Consider the following 16,216-nt stretch of genomic DNA (forward strand, 5'->3'; position numbering starts at 1 on the left):
TTATTTTAACGCCGTTCATTTTAACTTTAATGTTTTTGTCATTTTGTTTGCATTTAATCCAAGAACGTGTTTTGGTTTTCTAGTTGTGTAAGAGCTAAAAGCCTAACACGTTTATACCTAACTATATATATGTGTGCGTTTGTGTGTCTAATACTATAGTGTTAGTATAATAATACTATATTAAAAATTTAAGTCCCAGTTGGGGCCCTGTAGACGTTTTTTCCCCTTTCAAAGTGATGTGCGTTTTACCCAAGAATCATTGGTTTAACACGGGGGCTGCAAACTGCGTCTGTAAAGGGCCGAAGAGTGAATCTTTAGAATTTGTGAGTTACGTTGTCTCTGTTGCAGCTCCTCAGTTTGTCGTGCACAAGCAGCCGCAGATATTACGTAAATGAATGGTTGTGGCTGTATTCCAATAAGGCTTTATTTACAAAACAGGTGGTGGGGGCTGGTTTTAGCCCTCGGGCCATAGTTTGCAGACCCCTGGTCTACAAGGTGGCTGAGGCGTCTTTCTTCTCAGATACCTGGCAAAGTAGTATTACCGACGAGACAGGCTTTCTCTTCTGGTTTCTCAAAAGACTCGCCTGCTTTCTACCGCAGAAACTCCCCCAGGCCCTCAAAGGTGAGTTGCTTGCTACCCAAATGAGGAGGTGATGTTCTCCTCAATGCTGGAAGGCTCTGCTTCAGCCCCTGGTGCCCGCGCCAGCTCAGGACCCCCGAGTCAGCTGAGGTTTCCTTGCGTTTCTTGGTGACCCGCTCTCACCTTTGTGGGGGGACTCGTCCCCGCGGCCCTGGCGCACACACCTTGCCAACATTTGGAGGCTGTTATCGAAATAATCCTGCAGCCCAGCCTTATGAAGCTGGGCCCTTTTATCTTTCTTTATAAATCACCCTCTCTCTCCACTTAATCCTGCCTGGCCCGCTCCTCTGAACTCCCTCCAATTTGTCTCTGCTGAGCTGGGTCTGAGCTCTGCTGGTTGCAGGCAGCCAGGTGTGGCCTGGCTGAGGCTTCGGGGAAGGGGAGGGGTCCCTCCTCCATCTGCCAGGGATGGGGCTTCGGCTGCCAATTCCCACACCTTTGCTCTTGCTGAATGGAGCCCACGTAGGTTGTTTATTCAAGGTTCACTCAACATTTCACATTGAGCCCCCCACTAATCGCAAGGCAGTGTGCCAGCACCCAGGGCACAGCAGTGAAGATGCTGGTGGTGCCACAGCATCTCAGGGCTAACGTGGAATGGATGAACTAGTGCACAAAATACTTACATATCTTCAAAGCACTATGGAAGAAACCAACACAGGTTGAATTGGACAATGGGGGAATAGAGAGTGCAGGGACCTCTGTTCAGATAGAGTGTTGAGAAGGCCCTCCAAGAGGGTGACATCTGTGTCTAGGCCTAAGAGATGAGAAGGAGCCACCATGAGAACAGTGGAGAGAGGAACATTCCACACAGAGGAATAGCACGTGCAAAGGTCCTGCGGTGGGGAAGGGCTTCTGGGCTTGATTGTGTAAGGAGCAGAAAAGAGAGTGTCTGCTGGGAGATCTGCCTAGGAGTCTTCAGGGCTCTTATGGAAGAGGGGCTCAGCAGTGCCCTGCTCAGTGCAGGGAAGCACGTGCACATGCAGATTAAATAGCATGCGAATAGTATTCACATAATAGCCTAATAATCACATAATGAACTTAATCATTCTCATGATAGCTTCTACTTAATGGCAAGGCCCATATGCTCAACACTTGACTAAATTCATTGCATTTAATATTCAGAGCAACCTTATGAAGAAATTATGTCCTCGGCCCCCCGCCCCCCCTCCCCCCCGCCTTCTGAGATGAGGAAACTGAGGCTCAGAGAGGTTAAGTAGTTTGCCCAAGTAGTTTGCCCACACAGCTAATAAGTGATGGAGCTGGGATTCTAATTCAGAGCAGCTGGATTCAAAGCCCCTGTTTTATTATCACTTTGATTCAAAATTCTTCTATTGCATTTGGAAATAAATAAAGTCTCCTGCTTGTTCATTCACACTCTCTGCAAGATGCAGGCAATACAGAGATAAAAGACACACTTGCTCTTGAGAGCTCATAGTTTAATAGAGGAGACGGATGAAGAGGCAACTGCGATACAATGTCGTGGGTGCCATTGCTGGGGTCAACATAGGGGTCTGTGGACGGAGTAGGGCTGGGAGGTCAAGGAAGGTTTCCTAGAGCTGAGTCTTGAAGGGGAAAGATGAGAGTAGGAAAGGTGTTTGAGGCAGAGGGAACAGCATGCGCAAAGACACAGAGGCATAAAAGCATCTGCCGTGTTCAGCTGTGGTCTCTGTGTTGTTTGGCCTGGTGGGAGCCCTGGGTATGGGGAGAGTGATGAGAGCGTTTTTGGAGAGGTTGGTTTGTGGTGCACTAGCTTGGGAAGGGCTGTGTTTGGAGGCCAAGTTTATCCTGCAGTGAGGATTGAGGGGACTGAGAAGGGAAGGCTGGAGCCAGACTGCCTGGGTTCCTACCCAGCTCTGCCATTCACTCCTGCGTGGCCTCCACATGCTGCTTACCCACCTGTGCCTCAGTTTTCTCATCTGCAAAATAGGGATAGTGACGGTATGTCCTTGACGGAGCTGTCGGGAGGCCGAAAGGAGTTCATTCAGGCAAAGGACTTGGGATGGGGCTGGCACAAGGTAAGCGTGGATGAGCATTAGCTCTTGTTAGCATCATCCTCATCATCATCATTTGTGATTATGAAGGCGCCCTCCATGCAGCTCCGTGGATGCTGGCCTGGAGGAGGTCCTGGGAGGACCAGTCCGGGGCTGTAGCCCCAGTGTGGGAGGACCAGTCCGGGGCTGTAGCCCCAGTGCAGGGGAGCGATGATAAGAACCTGGACCGAGTGTGGCACTGGCCATAACGAGGAGAGAGCATTTCGGGAGGTGAGCAGGGGGTTGAGGTGACAAAGCCTGAGAATCAGCTGGAAGATGGGCAAGAGTTTGGCGAAGGGGAGGCTAGGATGAGGCCAGGATTTGGGGCTTGGGGGTCTGGGGAGAAGGTGCTGCCAATCCCCAGATGGGGGGGCACGGGGTGTGGGGGGAGCTGGAGAAGATGGTGAGTTCAGTGCTGAGTATGCAGCTTATGATGGGGGCGTGTCCATGGGGCTGTGTCCTGGGCCCAGGAGGTGGGGCAACCTGCACCAGACCTCATGGTTGGTACGTGGTAGACCAGGAGTCCAGCCCAGACTTCCCACCGCCCCAGGGGGCCCTGGGATGGCCCATAACTCCCCTGCCCCTGTTTTTCCTGGTGCCACCTTCCCGTAGCCTGGCCATGTCTGTAAAGAGGCCGGGCCCAGCCTCTGTGGTGTTACTGGCTGTCTCAAGCAGAACCTGGTCCTCGCATCCATGGAGAGGGCCACGTCGCTGGGAGAACGAGGCCCCAGCTTTGTCCTTCCCACTGGCTGTGTTCTCAGGGTGGAAAGGCAGATGTCTCAGACTCTCACTGGCCCTGAGTGTGGCCCCCACCCCTGCTCCCCACCACTGGACCACTTGGTCACAGCTGGGGTCCTGGCATCTGAGAAGGGGGAGCCACCAGCAGAAAGGAAGGCAATTCCATCGCCCCCCGAAGGGCCTCTCCAAATTGCTGATGGGCTGGAAAGGCCATTTCACAGGGACCGGGAGAAGTGGGCCTAGAACTCAAGCGAGCGAAAATGGGGAGCAGGGCGGGAGGGGAGTCAGTGCCCCAGGGGCCTGGGACTGTGACGCTCCCAGTTTGTCAGGCTCTGAGGGTTGTTTTAACAGGTTGGACTTTGGAGACTCAAGGAACCACAGACTTCTCTGAGTCCCAAGTCCTCCACCTCTCCCTTGATGGACTCCAAATGTCCAAGATCGTGACTGGTGGCTGAGAATTGTCAGAGCTGAAGGGGACGGGGAGAGAGCGGCTGTTCATTACTCACAGTGTCTATGTGCTGAGCGCAGCACTCAGCACTTTACATACACCATCTCATTTGCTGTAAGGTAACTGCTATTGTGGCTGTTTTATAGAGGAGGAAACAGAGGCGCAGAGAGGTTAGGTAAGTGGCCTAAGGTCACACAGCTGATCACCGGTAGAAGGTGGCCTCTCTGACGTGAAAGCCTGTTCTTTTCCCACTTCATCTGCTGCTACCCTCAATGGATAACTCTCCCACCAGACCCCTGTGACGTCCAGGGCCTGACACACAGCAGGTGCCTATTTGCACATACAACTCTGTACTTCCTGTTTCCTGTACACATTTGTGCTTCTGATAACAGGTGAAAACTGGTGCTGTTAACACAGCTTTGCCAGGTACCTGGCTAAGCGGGAGGGGCTAGGTCTGTGGGCTAGCGCTGACGGCTGCGGGCTCTGTGCTGAGTCAACGGGGCCGGACACCTTCAGTGTCTCCCTCTCCTGGGCTTAAAAGTGGGGAAGAGATGCTCTTCTGTGAGCAGATTCAAACCTACCAGGAACTCGCCAGAAAATGTCCTGCTGTGAGGCAGCTGAGAGGGGACGGTGGCCTTGGCTGGGAGCAATGAGTCCTCCCCGCCCAGCCTCCCGCTCTGTTTGCCCAGCTCAGCCAAGGTGCGAGGAGCCAGAGCCCCAGGAGGGCTGAGAGCTGAGCTGCGAATGTCTGGCCCGGCCTGGCCTCTCTCAGCACGTGTGATGCATTAGGCCCCAAGGGCTCCCCAGGGACTCTGTTCCCATCATCTCCTCTGCAGCAGTTCGGAGGTGGTGGGAAGATCAAAATGAGCACGTTTGTGGATCCCTTGCTGAAGGCTAGTTGGATCTGGGCCGTTTTGGCTGAGGTTCGGGGAAGGAGGTGACATTTGAGGTCTGAGTGAGGAGAGGGGTGAGCCGGGCAGAGTGGGGTTTGCAGAGGCCAGGCAAGGGGACAGCGACCAAGCCGCACTCAGCCTCTCAGCTGAGGGTCCACACTCCCAGGCCCGAGCAAGGCCTGGATGCGGCTGCCCAGGGCCTTGTACTGGGCTGGGTCCTGTCCCCCCGGGTGCCAGGCTGTGGATCTGCTCTTCGGGAGGAGCGTGCCTGGTGGGTTGGGGCAGGCAAAGCAAGCACACTGTGGACCCCTGAACAAACTGCTGAATCTCTGGCCTTGGGGGAGGGCAGGGGCGGGGGGGGCACAAATGAGCTCCCCATCCCAGACTCCATCCTGCCTGGATGCAGCCAGGCCTCCCCTGGGGATGGAGACCACAGGCCCCTGGGAGACAACACGGCCAACCTCATGGCTGACCCCAGGCTGGACGCTGGGCAAGGTTTTCCTGTGGGTGATTAATTCTTTTATTCATTGATTTAAAAAATTTACTGACCATTCATTCTATGCAAAGTGCTGAGGAAACAGCCCCAGAAGTTTCAATTCCTGCCCTTAAGAGAAGATAGATGCATACATAAGTACAGAATAATGAGCTAGCTATAGCATACCTTTGTGTTGGGCACTTTTTGGTCATCTCCAAATTCAAGAACTCCCCCCCAAGCAGACAACATCCTTTACAAAATGCAATCAAGTTCACTGGACCCTTCGGACTGTTAATGAGTCCATAAATATGGTGCTAAATGCATTTGGAGTTACGAATCCCTCCAGTTCTCCTCTGGGTTTCCTCCCTGGTGTGGCATGGCTACCCAGAATCCTCAGCTATGGGACACGCCAAGGAGCACAGAACGCTGGCTGAGCTGAGAGGCAGGTGCTGGGCAGCAGGCTATGCGCACTGCCTGTAGAGGTATAGCTCTCACACTCCAGCCACAGGTCAGGTGGAAAACAATAAGAAGATATGTGAGCTTCCTGGATCACTTGCTAACAGCTCCAAACAGCTGCTGTAAAAGCCCCGGATGTTTGGCTCTCGAAGAAGTCAGCCTAGTTTTCTATTGTGTCTCTGCCCCCAGGGCCAGTGCATGTACCTGTGCCAGTTCTGTATATTTCGTTTTTTTTTTTTTTTTTTGGTGAGGAAGATTGGCCCTGAGCTAACACTTGTTGCCAATCTTCCTCTTTTTGCTGAGGAAGATTAGCCCTGAGCTAACATCTGTGCCTATCTTCCTCTATTTTGTATATGGACGCCGCCACAGCATGGTTTGATGAGCAGTGCGTCAGTCAGCACCCGGAATCCAAACCTGTGAGCCCTGGGCTGCTGCAGTGGAGCAAGCAAACTAAACCACTATGTCACCAGGCCGGCCCCAACTCTTGTATATTTCTGTATCTCAAGGACCACCTCCTCTCCTGGACCAGAAGGATTTCACATTTGAGGGGAGCTATGGCCAGACAGGTATCCCTAGGAGACACCCACTTGGTGGGGTCACTCATGGGCTTTGGCCTCGTGGCTTCTGGGCTTGAGGAGGCTGCGTTCATACAGGTTCAAGGAGTGGAGGTCCCATGATGGCCATGGGCATGGGGTCTCTCCAAGCAGCCTCCATCCCCGACCTGTCCAAAGGAGGCAGGAGCCAGGAGGGCCAGCCTGCCCCAGAGTTGGGACGTGTCTACTTCCTGTAGGGTCAGCAGGCTCTTCGGCTGTGATGATGATCCATGGGAAGGCCCAGAGGGACTCTTGTACCGAAAGAGGGCTGAAGTCATTTCCACAGAGCGGGCAAGCTTCATGAAAAACCGCCACACCAGGGCTGTCATGGAGGAGAAAGCCGAGATCCTCTGCAAACCAGCCCCATGCAGACAGACGGCTCACTCAAATGGCTGCCCTGTCTGTGACTGTCTGCTCGCACCTTTTCCCCAAAGCAAATGCCAGGCTTGTTAGAACCCTCATTTACATTTCATTAGCAGGTGTCAGGCTGGGTGTTGAAGAACAGAGCTGTTCCATCCCTGAATCCAGTTTTCAGGGCAACACTCAGCGATAATTTCCCAGCAACCACCTCAGTGGACCTACCTCGCTTTCCCAAATCAGAGCCCAGAACCATCTGAATCAAAATGCAGCCTCCATTGACAGAGCCGCACTGTGTGTCAGGTTCAGCCCCATGCCCTCTGCCCATGTTTTCGCCCATTCTCAGCGCAAACCTGAAAAGGAGGTATTATTATCTCCATTTTGGATGAGAGGAAACCAAGGCCCAGAGAGGTTAGATGACTCATCTAAGGCCACACAGCTAGGAACTGGCAGAACTGGGTTGCAAACCTAAGCCAGCCTGCCTCCAAAGCTTGTGTTCTTTCCATTTCTTCAAGCTGATTCCCACCTACTCAGGTTAAGGGGCTCAGGTATGATACTTACCTGAATCGAAAGATCTTAGAGTGGACTCTTTAAAATGAAATGCAAGAGAGAGCAAAAGTGAGAGAGACTCTGTGTATATGTGTTTTGTGCGTGTGTGTGCGTATGTGCTTAAGAGAAGTTTCCACAGCTTTCATCAACTTCTTAATGTCCCCCAAATTACAGAGCCCAGTGATGGGGTTTCTCTGTCCATGATGAGATGCCCTGTGAAATTCTCAAGGTGTCCACAGCTTTACTGAGCTACCATGTTAAAACACAGGCAGAGGCCGACACGATTCTATGGGAACACAGAGACCTCTGATCCATGCCTTCTAGAAGGAGAGCATGACACTGCTAGTTTTCTAGCTGGCTCTTAGGGTGTGAACAGTCTGGAATCTTGTGGAACAGATACTGCCTGTGGCTTTATCTCAAAGACGGGGAAGAGTGGGGCTCAGATGACAGTGGGGCAATCCTGTTTGTTCCTCTTTCTTCCTGGGGACCTACTGAGACCTAGCCATGAGCTGGCTCTGAATAACAGTGGCATGCCTCTCCCGCCCATCCTTGAAAGCCAGTTCCTCCTCAGGTTCGTAACAATTTGTGTTTTATCACATTTCCACATGCATAATGTGTTTCGGCATTTTTCATTAGATTTTTAAGGCTCAGATTGATGAGGGCGAGGTGAGAGCCGACACGGGGTAGAAAAGACAAAGTTTAGTAATGAGTTCGAAATTTACAAAACACGGAAGCAAATATGGCTTCAATACACGATGTGACCCTTTATAAGGCTGGAAATTACTCTTCAAAAATCATTCTGGCCTGACTTCAGAGTCAATGGATGCTGGGATACCACAGATTGACTTTGAGAAGTGGGTTGGTATTGCAGGAATTTTTTAATTTCCTGTAACTCACAACAATTTTCTCCCAGTGAGACTTTAGAATCACTTCTGCGATGGTGCATTGACTGCATTTGTTGAACGATCTGCTGCATGAACCAGCTCACGCAGAAAAAGAAAACCCAAGGAAGGAAGGACACAAATGGGATTACCTTCAAAAAATCACTAAAAGTTTAGAAAATATTTCCAGGTAAACAAAGGACCTGCTACTTAAGCTTTATGTGTTTTAAAAAGCAAAATAAAAATGGCATAACTTACACTTCTGCACTGAAAAGAATTTGGGAAAAGCAGATTATTATTAATTATTTTTAATAGCTTCTTAATTAGCTCTTCAAACAAGTTTTTCAAAATCCCGAAAGGTGTCTAATTTGCATGACATGTTTTTACTTTTCTGTGCATTTCATTAGCAGTGTTTTTTTTTTTTTTTTTAAACCTAACAGCAAGACGGCATTACAAGGCTTTCAGAAGGTGGACAAAAAAAAAAAAAAGGACTCAAATTATTCCTCCAAAAAAGTCTTGTGTTTCTTCTTCCATTTCAGCCATGTCTTGCCTGGATCTCGGGCCACTCATTGCAGCTTTTCTGTCTTTCAGAAATCACTAAACAAATCCGTTAGAGTGTAAGCCACGATGGACGATGGCCCGCTGGCCCTGATCCGCTGGGGCAGGGATTTATTAGGCTGACGACCCCTTCTTCTTCCCAACAGCGAATCCATTACAATAATGGGCTTCGGATCCATCAGCGGCCGACCAGCGGGTCGGGAGGAGCCCGACGTGCGGACACTGAGCAATCGGCACACGGCTGCCTTTTACAATGTGTGAAGCCAGGCGCGAAAGCGGCACATTTGGTGGAGAACAGAGGGGCGCGGCCGCATCCTGCCTTCCCGCTGCTCCCGCTTCCGGGGGGATTCAGGGCTGGGGAGCCGGAGATGACACTTGGCAGCCGAGGGTGTGGGGCTAAAAGGAGGACGTGGGACCGGGAAAGAGGGGAGGGGAGCTAATTAAGCTGTGCCCACCCTGCTCCACACTCCCCCACCCCCCCCGCCTTTCCCCGCCCCTTCTGCCTACGTGGCAACAACCATAAGAATGAATAGCAACATTATCTAGTGCTTACCATGTGCTAGGCCATGTGCTAAGTACTTTACTCGAATTTTCTCCTGTTTCTCCTGGCAGCAACATAAGCCCTATGATTAGCCCCATTTAACAGATAACCATAATTTAATAGCTAAATTTACTGAGCACTTCCTAGGTGGCAGGCCCTGCCCTATAGTGTGTTAACTCAATGAATCATCATAACGCCTGATGAGATTGCTGCTATTTTTGTGCCCATTTCACCAATAAGGAAAGGGAGGTACAGAGAAGTTAAGTAACTTGCCTTGGTTACACAGCTAGTGAATGGCAGAGATGGGATTTGAACCCAGGCAGTGGGACACCATCTCTTGTCATCCTTCAAGGCCCATCCCAGTTGCCTCTTTCCTCCCACACATCTGCATTTCTCTTCTTCTTTGGCCATATGCTGTTACATGTGCTGTCTTCTGAGATTATAAGCCCCAGGAGAGCAGGGGCCATGTCCTTTCCCTCCTGTGTTCTCAGCATTACCAGCCCAATGCCTGGCATGTAGCTGGTGCTCCAGACATGTTTGCTGAATGAAGCATGTCATCAGAATGCAGCTGTAGCTCTGAACGTGAGCATTGGGTAGCTTTGTACGCTGGCACATAGGACATTGTTGGGAGATAAGGGACTGTGATGGTCGATTTTTTGTGTCAGTTTGATTGGGCTAAGGGATGTCTAGGTAGCTGGTAAAACAATATTACTGGGTCTGTCTGTGAGGGTGTTTCCAGAAGAGATTACCATTAGAATCAGCAGAACGAGTAAAGAAGATGCCCTCACCTGTAAGGGTGGGCCTCATCCAATCTGTTGAGGGTCTGAATAGACCAAAAAGGTGGAGGAAGGGTGAATGGGCTCTCTTGCTTGAGGGGACATCCATCTTCTCCCAACCTCCGACATCGGCGCTCCTGGTTCTTGAGCCTTTGGACTTGGATTGGGACTTACACCATCAGACCCTCTGGTTCTCGGGCCCTTTGGGTTAGGACTGGATCTACACCACCGGCTTCCCTGGTCTTCCAGCTTGCAGAGGGCAGATGGTGGGACTTCTAGCCTCCGTAATCACGTGAGCTGATTCCTATAATAAATCTCCTCTTATATATGTGTATATATATCCTGTTGTTTCTGTTTCTCTGCAGAATCCTGACTAATTCAGGGTCCAATATTCCTTATTAGATTTCGAGGTGATTTGTCTTTTTTTTCGTAGTTACTAATGGAAAATTCTCTTCTGAAGTCACACTCATTAGCACTCAGAGGCTGTTGTGGCAAAATCTTTCCAAAATAGCCCCAAGTATATTTGTGGGAGGGAGAGAAGCTAAGCCAGGGACAAAAGTATTAAAGCTCGGCATGCAGGAAAAGTTTGAAATATGGGGGCTGGCAGCCTCTTGCCTCTGTCCTGGGGAAAGGATGGGACATTGCCAGGGCCCAGAGGGGTTAGGCAGACTTTGTGTTTAGTGGGAGAGCAGCAAGGAGAACCAAAGAAGAATGTGGCAAAGCCACGTGGAGATTATGTGGTGTCGGTTTATCTTTTCAACATACCTAGTTCCCAGCAACATGGAACTAATCAATGGTAGTAAAAGTCGTGTAATTGGCAGCTCTTTTATTATCAGACACACAAATCAAGAGAGAATCTCTTTCCAACTGGAACAGGGGCTCACTCAAATTGGTGCAGGGCTCTGCATTAGGAAAAGTGTTCTGTTTTCCTCTGAGCTCTTTCTTGATTCATTTTATTTCACTACATGCCCTTTTTGTTCATTATCCCACTTTAATTTTTCAAACAACCTTTGAGGTAGATATTATTCCCATTTTACAGATGAATAAAGTGAGACACACAAAGCCTCATTCAGGAGACCTGAAGTCACACACTAAGCCGGCGTTTGAATCCACGACTTTCTGAGGCAAGAACCCGTGGACCTAATGATGCCATTGCTGTTGCCTTCAGCCCGCCTGTCCTACCCTTTCTTCAGGAACAGGAGGGGATGCTGCAAGCTTCTAGGTGGACCCAACAGACGTCATGAGGTCCCCAACAAGGCTGCCCACCTACACATCTATCATGTATCTGACATTTTATTACTAAGGAGATGCCTTTGAGTTAAAATATTGTCCACAGAAGTTTCTTGCTAACAGACCCAACAGACGTGCTCTAGGTTCTAATGGATGATGTAGTTAGAAGCCTGAAAAGGGGAATAATAAAATCTACCTCACAGGATTATTGTGATAATTAAATGAAGTACTGAATGTAAAACTCTGGCACAGTGCCATCAGCAGCAGCAGCAGCAGCAGCCTCAGTAGCAGCAGCCTCAATAGCAGCAGCCTCAATAGCAGCAGCATCAGTAGCAGCAGCAGCCTCAGTAGCAGCAGCCTCAGTAGCAGCAGCCTCAATAGCAGCAGCCTCAGTAGCAGCAGCAGCCTCAGTAGCAGCAGCAGCCTCAGTAGCAGCAGCAGCAGCAGCCTCAGTAGCAGCAGCAGCCTCAGCAGCAGCAGCCTCAGTAGCAGCAGTCTCAGTAGCAGCAGCAGCCTCAGTAGCAGCAGCCTCAGTAGCAGCAGCAGCCTCAGTAGCAGCAGCAGCAGCAGCAGCCTCAGTAGCAGCAGCAGCAGCAGCATCAGTAGCAGCAGCCTCAGTAGCAGCAGCAGCCTCAGTAGCAGCAGCAGCATCAGTAGCAGCAGCCTCAGTAGCAGCAGCAGCAGCAGCAGGATTCACAGCTCTACAAAGTTGTCGTGGAGGCTAAACACCCATTTTCGTTTCCTTTCATTTCAGCCAGGTTTATTGAGGGCTTGCCACGTCTCTGGCAAGAGGCTTTCCCATGCTCTCCTGCACACTCGCTTCGCTGAATCCTCCCAAGGAGAAACAGTTGAAATCCAGGCACCCAGCAGGGGCTCCCTAATTGTTTCCTCTTCCTGAAAACGGAAAGGCTGAGTTATGCGGACAGAGTCAAGTAAAGGCCCAGAGTGCGGGGCTCCCAGGAGCTGCTAAGAATGAGGAGTGGGGGCTCCATGTTCTGAGTCTCTCTGGGATGGCAGGCTGGCTTGTGAGAAGGGCTGGTGGCCTCGGTGTTGGGCTCCTGCCAAGAGAATGGAGTGCGGTGCCTGAGACCCAGCAGGCTGATCTAGAAGCGTTCAAAACACAGTGGTGCCCCTTGGGACTTGTAAGAGTGGTCCATGCTGAGGGGAGGGGCTGCAAGCCCGTCCTGATTCAGGATGTAGGTAGAGACTTCTAACACTCACATCCTTCTGGTTCTTCCCTCCTGAGCACATAAGAGGGCTATACTTCCTGGGCCTCTATTGTTCCATGGGCTATATGAACAGTTTTAGCCAATGGATTGTATGTGGAAGTGATGCATTTGAGTCTTTCCAGCTGAGGCACTTAATTATCATCATGAGACGTTGCTCTGTTCTTCCTCCATTGCAGCAAAACCCCTGTACACTGTGTTGAGACGCTGGCCTCATAAGATGTGGAAAATGATTACAGAACATTCTGTAATGCAGCAGAATTCCCCTCCTCCCTCGACCCACCTTGGGCTTGTAGTATGAGCAATAAATAAACCTTTATTATTTTACATCATTAAGATTCGGGGGTTTTTGTTACAGCATCTTAACTTAGCCAATCCTGACTGATACCTTTCCTCATTTTGGACGTCACCCCATCCCCCCTCCCACCCCCAAGAATTCATGGCTAGCCCTTCCTCTTCTTCCTCATGTCAGCTTAAAATGACACCTTCCACAACCAGATTTCCTGACCATTCCATAAAATAAGTCCCTTCCTTATGCTGTACCATGTCATTCTGTTGAACTCTTCCATTCATTTCTTTATTTGTTTACCATCTGTCTCTTACATCAGACTGTAAATTCCATGAGGGCAGAGACCATGCTGTTTGGCCCACTGCCTTATGCCCAGCGCTTGGCACCATGCCTAAAAGAAAGTTGCAGGTGAGGAAATGAGCTCAGAGAGGAGAAGTGACTTGCTTAAGGCCACACAGCAAGCAGGCAAGGTAAGCCTGGTCCCTGGTCTCCACTTTCCCCAGACTGATGCTCTTCCCATGTTAATGGTCCAGTTAGGAAGGATTTTCTTGTCACCAGGGCTTCAGAGATAAAAGACTCTGAGGCTCGGGTTGGGAGGTGCCTTGGAGGTGAGAGCAGGGTGGTTGAGAGTTGGTTCCAGATCCAGGCTCTACCATCTGACCGCTGTGTGGGCTTGGGCAGGTTATGTCACCTCTCTAAGCCTCAGTGTCCTCATCTGTGAAATGGGCTATAATTATACCTACCTCAGAGCGTCGTTTGGGTTGTTGTGAAGACTAAATGAAATCATGCACGTGGAAAGCTCAGCACAGCGCCTCGTTGTCAGGACTCAAGGACTATTGGTGGTTATCACGATTAGCATTATTATTATGTTATAGACTCCATACTGTCTCCTGGAGGAACTCTGAGGAGTAAGAATTTCAGCCCACAGATGGGTCCTCCCTGGGGCCAGCCTCTGGGGAGATGGTGGCTTCATGATCTGGAAGCTCTGTCTCCCCATCCTTTCTTCCCAGGCCTCCTGCCTGCCAGTCCCCAACACCTTCCCCACCCTGACAAAGCTGCTTCTTGAGAAAGGACTCAGCACCAGGTGAAGAAACCCTACAGGGCAGCTCATCCCGTATCCCCTTTTTACAATGGGATACCGAGGCCCAGAGAGGTTAGGGACATGGCTAAGCTCACACAGCTTGTTAGAGGTGGAACCAGCTGACCCTTGGTGTAAATTAAAGCCACTGCCCCTTCTCTCCAGGCAGTCCATTGTGTCTAAGGGCAGAAATACCATGGGACCTATTAGAGCAGTGGTTCTTACTAAGGATGATCCCCCTGCCCCCCGGGGGACACTGGACAACGTCTGGGACATTTTTGGTTGTTGCAAGTCCAGTGTGGGGGGTGCTACTGGCATCTGGAGGGTAGAGGCAAGAGATGTTGCTAAACACCCTACAATGCTCAGGACAGCCCCCATAACAAGAGATCACCCCCCCCCCCAAAGATCAATAGTGCTGAAGTTGAGCAACCCTGTGCTAAGGGAATTTCAGAGGGGAGGTTAGTTTGGGGATCCAGGGACAACCACTCCTCTCCCCTCGAAAGAGGCCACAGATAATAACAGCACTCACACCAGGAAACCTATTTTACAAAGGCCAAGGGCTTTCATAGTGTCGTATTATTTAAGCCTCACAATAACCCCAAGAAGGCAGGCGTGATCATCCCATTTTACAGATGTGGAAACAGAGTATCTGAGAGTAGGGACGACCTGCCCGAGGCCACACAGGCAGGAAGTGGGCGGTAGCAGGGCGACAAGCCAGATCTCCTGACTGCAGGGCCCTTTTCGTCCATGTCCACGTCTCCCCATGTGAGTATCGGCCCTGAGGGAGACAGAGGGGCTGGAGTCTGGGGAAGGAGGGACCGCTGACCGTTTAGGAGAGAGACGACTTCCCAGCTACCTAAAATAAATTACACAGTAAGTTCCACTTCACTAAGTCTCACTGATCAAAGAAAAGGATCATCAGGAAAAACAAGCCCTGGGTCTTGGGAACCACTTCAGGGTGAGAGTGAAATTTTAACCAAAAGTGTTCGGCTGGGGAGATTTGCAGCAGAGGCTGGGGCTGGCCGCCCACTGCTGTCACCGGCTGAGGGGTGTGTGGACCCTGGGGAGATGCAGCGTCTGCTCAGAAGAGAGACAGTGTTGAGTTTCTCTTTGAGGAGTGAACAGTCTTCTTGCCTCCTACCCCCAGTCACCTGCAGGGTGATGTGCAGCCTGCTTTCCAGCAGAACTGGAGACCAGACCTGGAGCCGCTCCCTCTCAGCTCCTGGCATCGGGGCTACTAGGCCAAGAAAGGCGATGGCGAGCCAGAAGGTTCATACCGTCCCCATCTGTCAGGCCTTCTGCAGGAGCAAAGGGTCAATCCTCCGTCACCCACTCCTTCATCCTCATGCTTGCCCAGAGGCTTTCACGTGCATGCAAATTAACTTTGAATGTAATCATTACCAGACTCCAGTCTTCTGATTGTGGTTGTCATCATTTATTGAACACCTACTATGTGCTGGGGAGTCAGTGGTGAGCAAACTACACAGGCCCCAGAACTCATGGAACTTATTATTTGAGATACGGAGGGGTGGGGGTAGACACGTAACCAGTACATCAGATCAAAATGTGACACATGCGACAATGGCATCATAGAAGATTGATCTGTTCGTGGTCAGGGCATCAGGGAAGGCTCCCTGGAGGAAGGGACCGCTGGGCTAGCATTTAAAGAATGGCTAGGAGATAGTTAGAATGACTTATCCTACTCTTAGAACATCCTCATTCAAACCCCTTCATTAAGGTTCTCAGAACACAGAACTGGGAACCACTGGGTGGGGTGGGCAAAATGGCTTCCTCAGATGAGCTGAAATTTCTCCTGGAGGCCTGCCTTGTAGCAGCGGCAGCTATGCCAACAAAGGTAAGATTTCATCCACTCCATCCACCAACCAGGAGAAATAGACTGAGCACCTATTGCGGTCCAGGCTCCATGCCAGGCCTGGGCGTGCAGACACGTGGAGCTCCAGGGCAGCTGGGGAGACAGCCTTATGGATGATTACGAGACAGCGAGGTGTGGGCCCACCTGGGTGCTTTCCTCGTTCTTAAATACTGTGTAGAGTAAAAGGCATGCACATTTATCAAGGAAGGAAGCAAGGCAGGTCATGAGGAAATGCTGTTCTCTGAGCCTGGATTTCTCCCCGGACCGTGTGGCCTGCTTGCTTGTTCAGCTCAAAACGTCTCTCTTCAGTGAAGCTTCCGAGTCCCCTGGCCCCCATCCAAGCCCTCTGCTGGCGTCCACGGCGCGAATAACAGATTGTAATCCCATGCCTGCGTGATCACTGAGTCATGTCCACCTCCCCCACTGATCTGCAAGGTCCTTGAGGGTAGGGACCCTTTGTCTTTTGCATCCGAGGGATGCCTGGCATTCAGTAGGGGCTCAGTGCCTATTTGTCGGGTGAGTAAATAATACATAGTCACTGTTGTGATGCCCACAGTGAGGATGTCTTGGGTTTGTTCATCCTCC

Source organism: Ceratotherium simum, chromosome 6 (genome assembly GCF_057802395.1).
Source record: "Ceratotherium simum simum isolate JZ-2026a chromosome 6, ASM5780239v1, whole genome shotgun sequence".
In the NCBI taxonomy this organism is placed as follows: Eukaryota; Metazoa; Chordata; class Mammalia; order Perissodactyla; family Rhinocerotidae; genus Ceratotherium; species Ceratotherium simum.